The sequence below is a fragment of the Cebus imitator genome, unplaced genomic scaffold, assembly GCF_001604975.1.
Source record: "Cebus imitator isolate Cc_AM_T3 unplaced genomic scaffold, Cebus_imitator-1.0 Scaffold862, whole genome shotgun sequence".
In the NCBI taxonomy this organism is placed as follows: Eukaryota; Metazoa; Chordata; class Mammalia; order Primates; family Cebidae; genus Cebus; species Cebus imitator.
Genome location: NW_016108177.1, coordinates 102,069 through 109,794, shown reverse-complemented (window position 1 = coordinate 109,794; position 7,726 = coordinate 102,069). Strand labels below are relative to the sequence as shown.

General features: G+C 43.7%; 2 pseudogenes across 1 annotated transcript; one reads left to right on the top strand and one right to left on the bottom strand.

Annotated features, from left to right (window-relative positions):
• The first annotated feature begins 602 nt into the window (after positions 1–602).
• On the top strand, positions 603–1,306 carry LOC119469817 (annotated as a pseudogene).
• A 4,591-nt stretch (positions 1,307–5,897) lies between these two features.
• On the bottom strand, positions 5,898–6,646 carry LOC108297925 (annotated as a pseudogene). The gene has a single exon (XR_005198664.1). The product of XR_005198664.1 is annotated as a developmentally-regulated GTP-binding protein 1-like (transcript).
• Positions 6,647–7,726: the final 1,080 nt, after the last annotated feature.

The following is a 7,726-nucleotide window of genomic DNA, read 5'->3' as shown; positions in this document are numbered from 1 at the left end:
GCAAGGGACCAGGAGCACCCCACTGCAAGGAAGGGGCCCAGCTGGGGGCAGGGAGGGACTTGCTCTACTCCTGGTCTGGACTGGACTCAGCCTACCACACCCCACTTCATCCCACACCCCTGATTCTTCTCCCTAGATTGGAATCCAGAAAAGGAAAAAGTGATCTGTGTTACTTCTGTCCCCAAAGCCTTCTGCTCCACCCTGCCTGGCCCCCTTGTCCTGCCCCTCTACAGTACCTTGAAGCCAAAGGCCCTTGGGGTGAATATCCATCTCTAGCCCTCTCTCCACCTCTAACTGCTCTTATCAAAAGAGGCTCCTCCCTTATTGTGCTTCAGTTTCTCTTACAAAGCAAGGTGAGAGCCACAGACTCCTGTTCCCCAGTCCTTCCCTGAATGAATACTTAATTCTTGTTGTCTCTTCTATTTGACCATGAACCCCAAGCATGGTGATCAGCTTCACAGAGAATTCCTGGGTTTAATCCTGTGTTCAAAGAGGCCATGTTGAGGGTTGGAAGAGATCAAACTTAGGAGTCAATTCTTTGTAAATGGATAAAAGCTGGCTGTGCAGACGCTGCCGTAGCCTGGAGGCTTGTAGTATCAGCCATGGTCAACCCTACTGTGTTCTTTGACATTGCCATCGACGGCGAGCCCTTGGGCCGCATCTCCTAGCTGTTTGCAGACAAGTTTCCAAAGACAGCAGAAAACTTTTGTACTCTGAGCACTGGAGAGAAAGGATTTGGTTATAAGGGTTCCTGCTTTCACAAAATTATTCCAGGGTTTACGTGTCAGGGTGGTGACTTCACACGCCATAATGGCACTGGTGACAAGTCCATCTACAGGGAGAAATTTGATGATGAGAGCTTCATCCTAAAGCATACAGGTCTCAGCATGTTGTCCATGGCAAATGCTGAACCCAACACGAACGGTTCCCAGTTTTTTATCTGCGCTGCCAAGATGGAGTGGTCGGATGGCAAGCATGTGGTATTTGGCAAGGTGAAAGAAGACATGAATACTGTGGAGGTCATGCAGCGCTTTGGGTCCAGGAATGGCAAGACCAGCAATAAGATCACCATTGCTGATTGTGGACAACTCTAGTAAGTTTGACTTGTGTTTTATCTTAACCACCAGACCGTTCCTTCTGTAGCTCAGGAGAGTGTCCTCCACCCCATTTGTTCGTAGTATCCTAGAATCTGTGCTGTCACTGCAGTTCCCTTTGGGTTCCATGTTTTGCTTGTTCCCTTCCATGCCTAGCTTGATTGCAGAGTTAAGTTTATGATTATGAAATAAAGACTAACAAAAATAAAAATGAAAATAAATAAATGGGTAAAAGCAGGCAATTTATTTAAACTCTTGTGCCCCTATTTCCTTAGCTCATGAAAATTGGGATAATAATAAATTGGGATTTATACAGCAGAGGGTATAAATCAGACCACACAGGCAAACCATCAGGCACAGTGCCTGGCACAGAGTAGATACCCAATGCATGTTAATTTCAGCTTCCAAGAGCTGTCTTTTCTTCCCCATCTCAGTTCTGGCCAACATGTCACCAGACCTTCTCAGAAATCCTCTCCCCACCGTTCTTACTAACCCATGCCCCAGCTCCTGCCTCTCCTGGGGGTAGCAGATTTGGTTAGGTAGCCTGGTTTTAATCCCAGTTATGCCAGTAATGAGTTAATGCGGACTCAGGCAGGTCACTAAGTCCCTTGACCTCTCTGCGCTTCCTCATCTAAATTCATTCATAGGACCAAATTCATTCATTCATTCAACAAATTTAACATGTATTCAGAGTGTCTACTATAAGCCATGCCCTGAGACTATAGCCTTAACTAAGATGGATATCTCCCTGCCCCATGGAATAGGGAAGAAAAAAGAAGAAAAGAGTGCGATTTCAGAGAAGGAGAAACACTCTGCTGAAAATAGATAATGTACCGTAATGGAGAATGCCTTTATGGGGCCTCTTTGCTGAGGGGATACTTCAGCTAGAGGGAGAGCAAGAATATGGGCACTGAAATGGCAACCAAGCTAAGCTCTTAGCAGTTCTTGATTCAAGTCTCTCCCTATCTAGAATACATTCAGTGATTTCTTGCCTACAATATTAGGTTAAAACTGGTTTGATGTGTTGGAGGCCTTCTGCAATCTGGCCCACATTTACTTTCCTAACCCTGTATAAAAGGATCCCAGCTCAGGTGTAAGTAGAATTAGATATGTCTAGGCATGTCTGGCAACAGGGAAGCACACCCTGTCAGGAGTCTGTTTGCATGAGAAATGAGAACCTCTAAGAAGAAAGCTCATCTTGATTAAAGGAGGGGCCTGCTCTGTGAGCTTGGCAGAGTAATAGATCTTTATCCCTCCAAGGCTTCAGAGAGAGAGGCAGTTCTGTCACTCAAATACCTGGCCCAGATCCACACCTATCCAAGTTCCTGTAGATGGGGCAGGGAGCCCTTGAACCCAGGCAGTCCTGCTTGGGACTTCTGTGTAGGAGTAACCCAGAGAGGAGACAGGCTTCTCCCTGACTTTGCCATAGTCCCTGAGCAACTTGCATTCCTTGAGGGCCGCAAAGCAGAAGTGCCTTCCTAGAGGCGCAGGGAATGGTCAGGACTTAAGGTGGCTCCAAATGAGTACTGAGGGCTAGAGTCAAGGAAACCAGAGCTGCTCTCTGTGTGTCATGCAATATGGTCCCCAGAGTGGTCGGGATCTCAGTAGGAAGCACGGTACCCGTAAAAGTGATGACTAAGAAAGTTTAAAAAATGGATTTTTTATGGGGATTTGAGTGGGGTTAAGGAAAAACGGTAAGAGACTGGTGCAGTACTTGAAGGCTAGGTATCAGCAAGAAGCTATTACCACCAGTAGGCCTGAAAGGGAAAAGGCAGAAGTGGTTACTGCAGCCAACCACTGGGCAGGAGCTAGAGCCATAGGCCACAAGACAGAAGCCGTGGGCCTGGGTAAAGACCACAGCCACCAGCAAGCTGTGGCCCAGCATGGAGGGAGCCACCTTCCTGTGGCTTGCAAATGCCCAGCACTGGGCAAACCCAACCAGAAGCCAAATGGCAAGGCCATGGGAGGCTAAACCGTCCCTTGAGGTCAGCCTCCTGGACACAGGGCAGGATGGAAAAGAATGAAGAATACACAGAGAATATTCAGCACACTCCATCTCTTGATACCCACAGGCTGGGGAAACCTAAGGCAACTGAATTATACTAATTTCCCCTTCTCTTCCCCTCATAAATAATACTAATTTCCCCTTTTCTTCCCCTCATAAACACTCTCTCTTAGGAACAGAAATGAATACTCCTGTGCTCCCATTCAGAACACAGGACTTAGAGTCAAGACTTGGGTTCAAATCCCAGCTCTGTCATTGTACCAATTTCCTAGGTTACTGTCACAAATTACCACAAACTGAGTGGCTTAAAATAACAGAAAATTTTTCTCACCCAGTTCTGGAGGCTAGAGGCCCCAAAATCAAAACATATTAAAGATATGTGAGCAACTGGTGCATAAATAAACTGTTCAATGCAACAGACTAAAAGGCTAGAAAATAAGACCAACTATATACTGAAATATAGTATATGCTCAAGATTGTTTTTGTTTTTGTTTTTTTGCCAGGAGGCCTTCTCCTCTAATCAAGATAGTTTTTTAAACAGTGGAGATAAAATGCATTTTCCTTTTTCTTTTTTTGTTTCAGACACAGTTTTTCTCTTGTTGCCCAGGGTGGAGTGCAGTGGCGTGCGATCTCAGCTTACCTCAACCTCCACCTCCTGGGTTCAAGCAATTCTCCTGCCTCAACCTCCTGAGTAGCTGGGATTACAGACATGTGCCACTACATCCGGGTAATTTTGTATTTTTAGTAGAAATGGGGTTTCTCCATGTTAGTCAGGCTGGTCTCAAACTCCTGACCTCAGGTGATCTGCCTGCCTCAGCCTCCCAAAGTACTGGGATTATAGGGGTGAGCCACCATGCCCAGCCAAAATGTATTTTTCAGTAAATGATCTTGGGACATAAAGTAGCCTTCTGAGGTAAAATAAAATAAAATATTCATACCTAATATCACACAGAAAAACAAATTTCTGAAAGATCAAACACCTAATAAAAATGAAATCATAAAAGTACTACAACAAACCATGGAAGAACTTTTATATTATTACATTTGGGAGAGGCAGGCCTTTCTAAGAATGATACCCATACTAGAAGTCATTTTAAAACTGTTTAATACTTTTAGTTACATAAATATAGAATAATTTCCCATAGAAACATAAACATCATAAAAAGAGTCAACAGACACATGAAAAGCTAGGAGAATATATTTGCCATATTTGCCAATTATATCACAGATCAAGGGCTAATTTCCTTAGTATTTAAACAACTCTTACAAATAAAGAAGAAAAAGATTATCCATAGATAAATGGACAGAGGATAAAAGCAGTCCACAAAAAGGGAACTGTATATGGTTCTTAAAATATGAAACCATGCACCACTTCACTCTTAATAAGAGACATGCAGATAAAAACTACAGCAAGGTACCATTTTTTTAACTTACAGAGGTTAAAAAAAAATGCTGCAAGAATCAGCAACGTTTGCTAACACACAGCCTTGCCCACTCTCACACCCGGCTGGCATGTTCTTACAGCCTCCAAGGATAGTAAGTAACAATATCTGTCAAAATTTTAACTAGACATACTCTGTGACCCAGAAATCACACTTTTTGAGAATCTATTTTACAGATATATTCTCACAGCTGCTAAATGTCCATCTGAGCAAGGATATTCTTTGCGGCATTATTCTTTATGGCAGATTGGAAATGATCTAAATGTGGATGTTCAAACAACGGAATACTATCATTCAAAAGAAGTGGGGGTAGAATTAGGCACCTCTGTTTGTCCTAATATGGGACTATCTCCACGACATGTAAAGGTAAACTTGAAGCCAAGTGCAAGGAAGGAGAGCTGGTGGGAATGCCCCATTCGTGCAGCAGCACCCATACCCTCAGGCACAGTACCTGCTAAGGAAGCTAAAGCTTCAGGTCAGAGGCCCCTGCCAAGGCCCTGGGAGGCCTTGTGTTCACATGGTGTGTTCACATGGTCCTGTGTTTTTATAGAATTTGCAAAAGATATTTTAACCATGGTTGTTCAAGACTATTGTCTTTCTCTTACAACTTCCACTCCGTCACCACACATCACCTTTTGTCAAGTGACATTGGAGCAGCCACAGGCTTTTTTGGGACCTAGCTGTGGAGAAGGTAGGTTAGGGACACATTCACTGTGGGTTCAGTGGGATGTTCATGTGATTTGCAGTAACTTCCATATGCATACTTATTGTTTGTCGTTCTGTGCCTTTTGGCACAGAGGCTTTTTAGCCTCTCAGATATATTCCCATTGTCCACTGTGCCACCTCACCTGGGATGGCCACACACAGGTAGAGGTCACAGAAACTGTATATCGGGCAGTTTATTAATTTTTTTAAAAATACCACATTATTTTTCTGGATTTTAGGGTATTTTTGGTACTTATCAGTTTTTTTTTTCTCCTTTCCCTACTTTATTTTTGTTCTCACATTTGTCATTGACTAATCCATTATATTTTACTGATTAATACTGCTTGCATTCTGTCCAATTAGAATACAAAAGAGGAATTTTTGCTGTTCCCTCTTCCATTCCTGCCCAGAGCCTAAAATAATGCTTGGCCCATGACAGGCACTCTATAAATTGTGTTAAATGAATGAAAACAAAAGATACTGGCGGTCATCTACCTTATGCAAGCGTAAAACTGGCCCACACTCCCATATCATCCCCAATAGATAACCAAAAAGAGGAAATAAGTGGCAAAGGTAAGTCTGAGACTGGCTCCTATCCTAGTCTTAAAGTCTTTCATGTCAGTCATTATAAAGTCATTTGTGTTATCTCAATTAGTACAGGGAAAAGCCAGGAAATTTTCCAACGTCAATGTCCATGCACATCACTCCCAACTCTAATTCCTGCAGCAGCCTGCCCATGTAGTCTTCCCCACTCACAGTGGCTGTGAGATTAATGCCTCCCTTGTCCTTCTTCTTAAAGCCAATGTTGGGGGGTTTGCTGTTCAAGCGAATGCCAAAGCCTTCCAGTTCATTTTCAATTATCTTCTTATGTCCCAAGGGTTGCAGGACATCCAAAACAATCAGGATCAAGTTACAGTTTCAGGCCACTGGAATGACTTGACGACCTCTACCTTTCCCATCCTTGGCACCTTCAATGATACCTGGGAGATCCAGGAGCTGGATCTTGGCACCTTTGTATCTGATGACACCAGGCACGGTGGTCAGAGTAGTGAATTCATAGGCTGCTACCTCAGAATACACCCCTGCCAGGTTACTAAGCAGTGTTGACTTCCCCACAGATGGAAAACCAACAAATCCAATTCGAGCATCACCTGTCTTGGCCACATCAAAACCTTCTCCTGGACCTCCACCACCACCACCCTTTTGAGTAATGAGTTCTTGAGGAAGCTTAGCAAGACGAGCCTTAAGCAGCCCTAGGTGGTGTGCTGTGGCCTTGTTCTTTTGAGTCCGAGCCATCTCAGCTTCTATCTCCGCAATTTTAGCTAAGGTGCTGCTCATCCTGGTGAGTCCCTTGTGGCCTCCACACTGATTGTTTCTCTTCACACACCCACGGGCAAACTGCAACCCTTATCAGTTTTTTTAAATGTGTAACTTGGTTTGACTTTTCTATTATTTATACCAAAAAATAAAAGCAAAATGCAGAATACCATGTTAACTTTTGCCTTTAATTAAAACAAAAAAAAGGCCAGACACAGTGACTCACACCTATAATCCAGCACTTTGGGAGGCCAAGGTGATACCTGGGCAACATAGTGAGACCTTGTCTGTATAGAAAAAACAAAGAGGGAGAGAAAGAAAGAAGAGGAGAAGGAGGACAGCAACTACTACTGCTGTTGTCAGGCGTAGCCTTCCGATAGTTTTAGATCCCAGGAGTCCAGGTTAGAGGACAGGCAACCTGATACCACCCTGTCTGCCCCCAAAAAGGGAAACTTTTATGAGTAGAAAACTCATGTTCAGTATTTTATAGTGGTATTTTGTCTCCTTGACAGAGTTCTTAAAGTCAGAGTTTCTCATACATGCCTTAGTGGTTGGCTCCTCATCTCTCTTCAATTATTACAAGTGAACAGATTGTCTCTAGTGTCACTATTAACAAACAATCCTATCATGAACATTCATGTACCTACAGTGTTTCACGCTGGTGCAGGTGTTTCTGTAGGACAGATTCCTAGAAGCAGAATGATTGCACTGAAGGCTATGCACGCTTGGATTGTTCTCCAGCATTATGGTGCACCCGTACCATGGTAAATTATGATAAATACCCGTACCATGGTAAATTACGTGGCCAATAGAAATAATGAAGTAGAGGGCAGAGCGATTCCTAAAGGAGAGGGGCAGTAAGGAACACAAGGGCACAGGCTGCAAAACAAGATATATGGCATGCCTTTAAGATGAGAGTGAGTACGGAGTACAAGAGGAGGCTTCCACTTCCTGCTTCAGAGTCCTTTACATTCTTTTCAGAATTTTAAAAATAAGCAGATACTATATAATTTTTTAATTTTAACAGAAAGAAGGTACACCTGTTAGCCGGGCGCGGTGGCTCAAGCCTGTAATCCCAGCACTTTGGGAGGCCGAGGCGGGTGGATCACAAGGTCAAGAGATCGAGACCATCCTGGTCAACATGGTGAAACCCCGTCTCTACT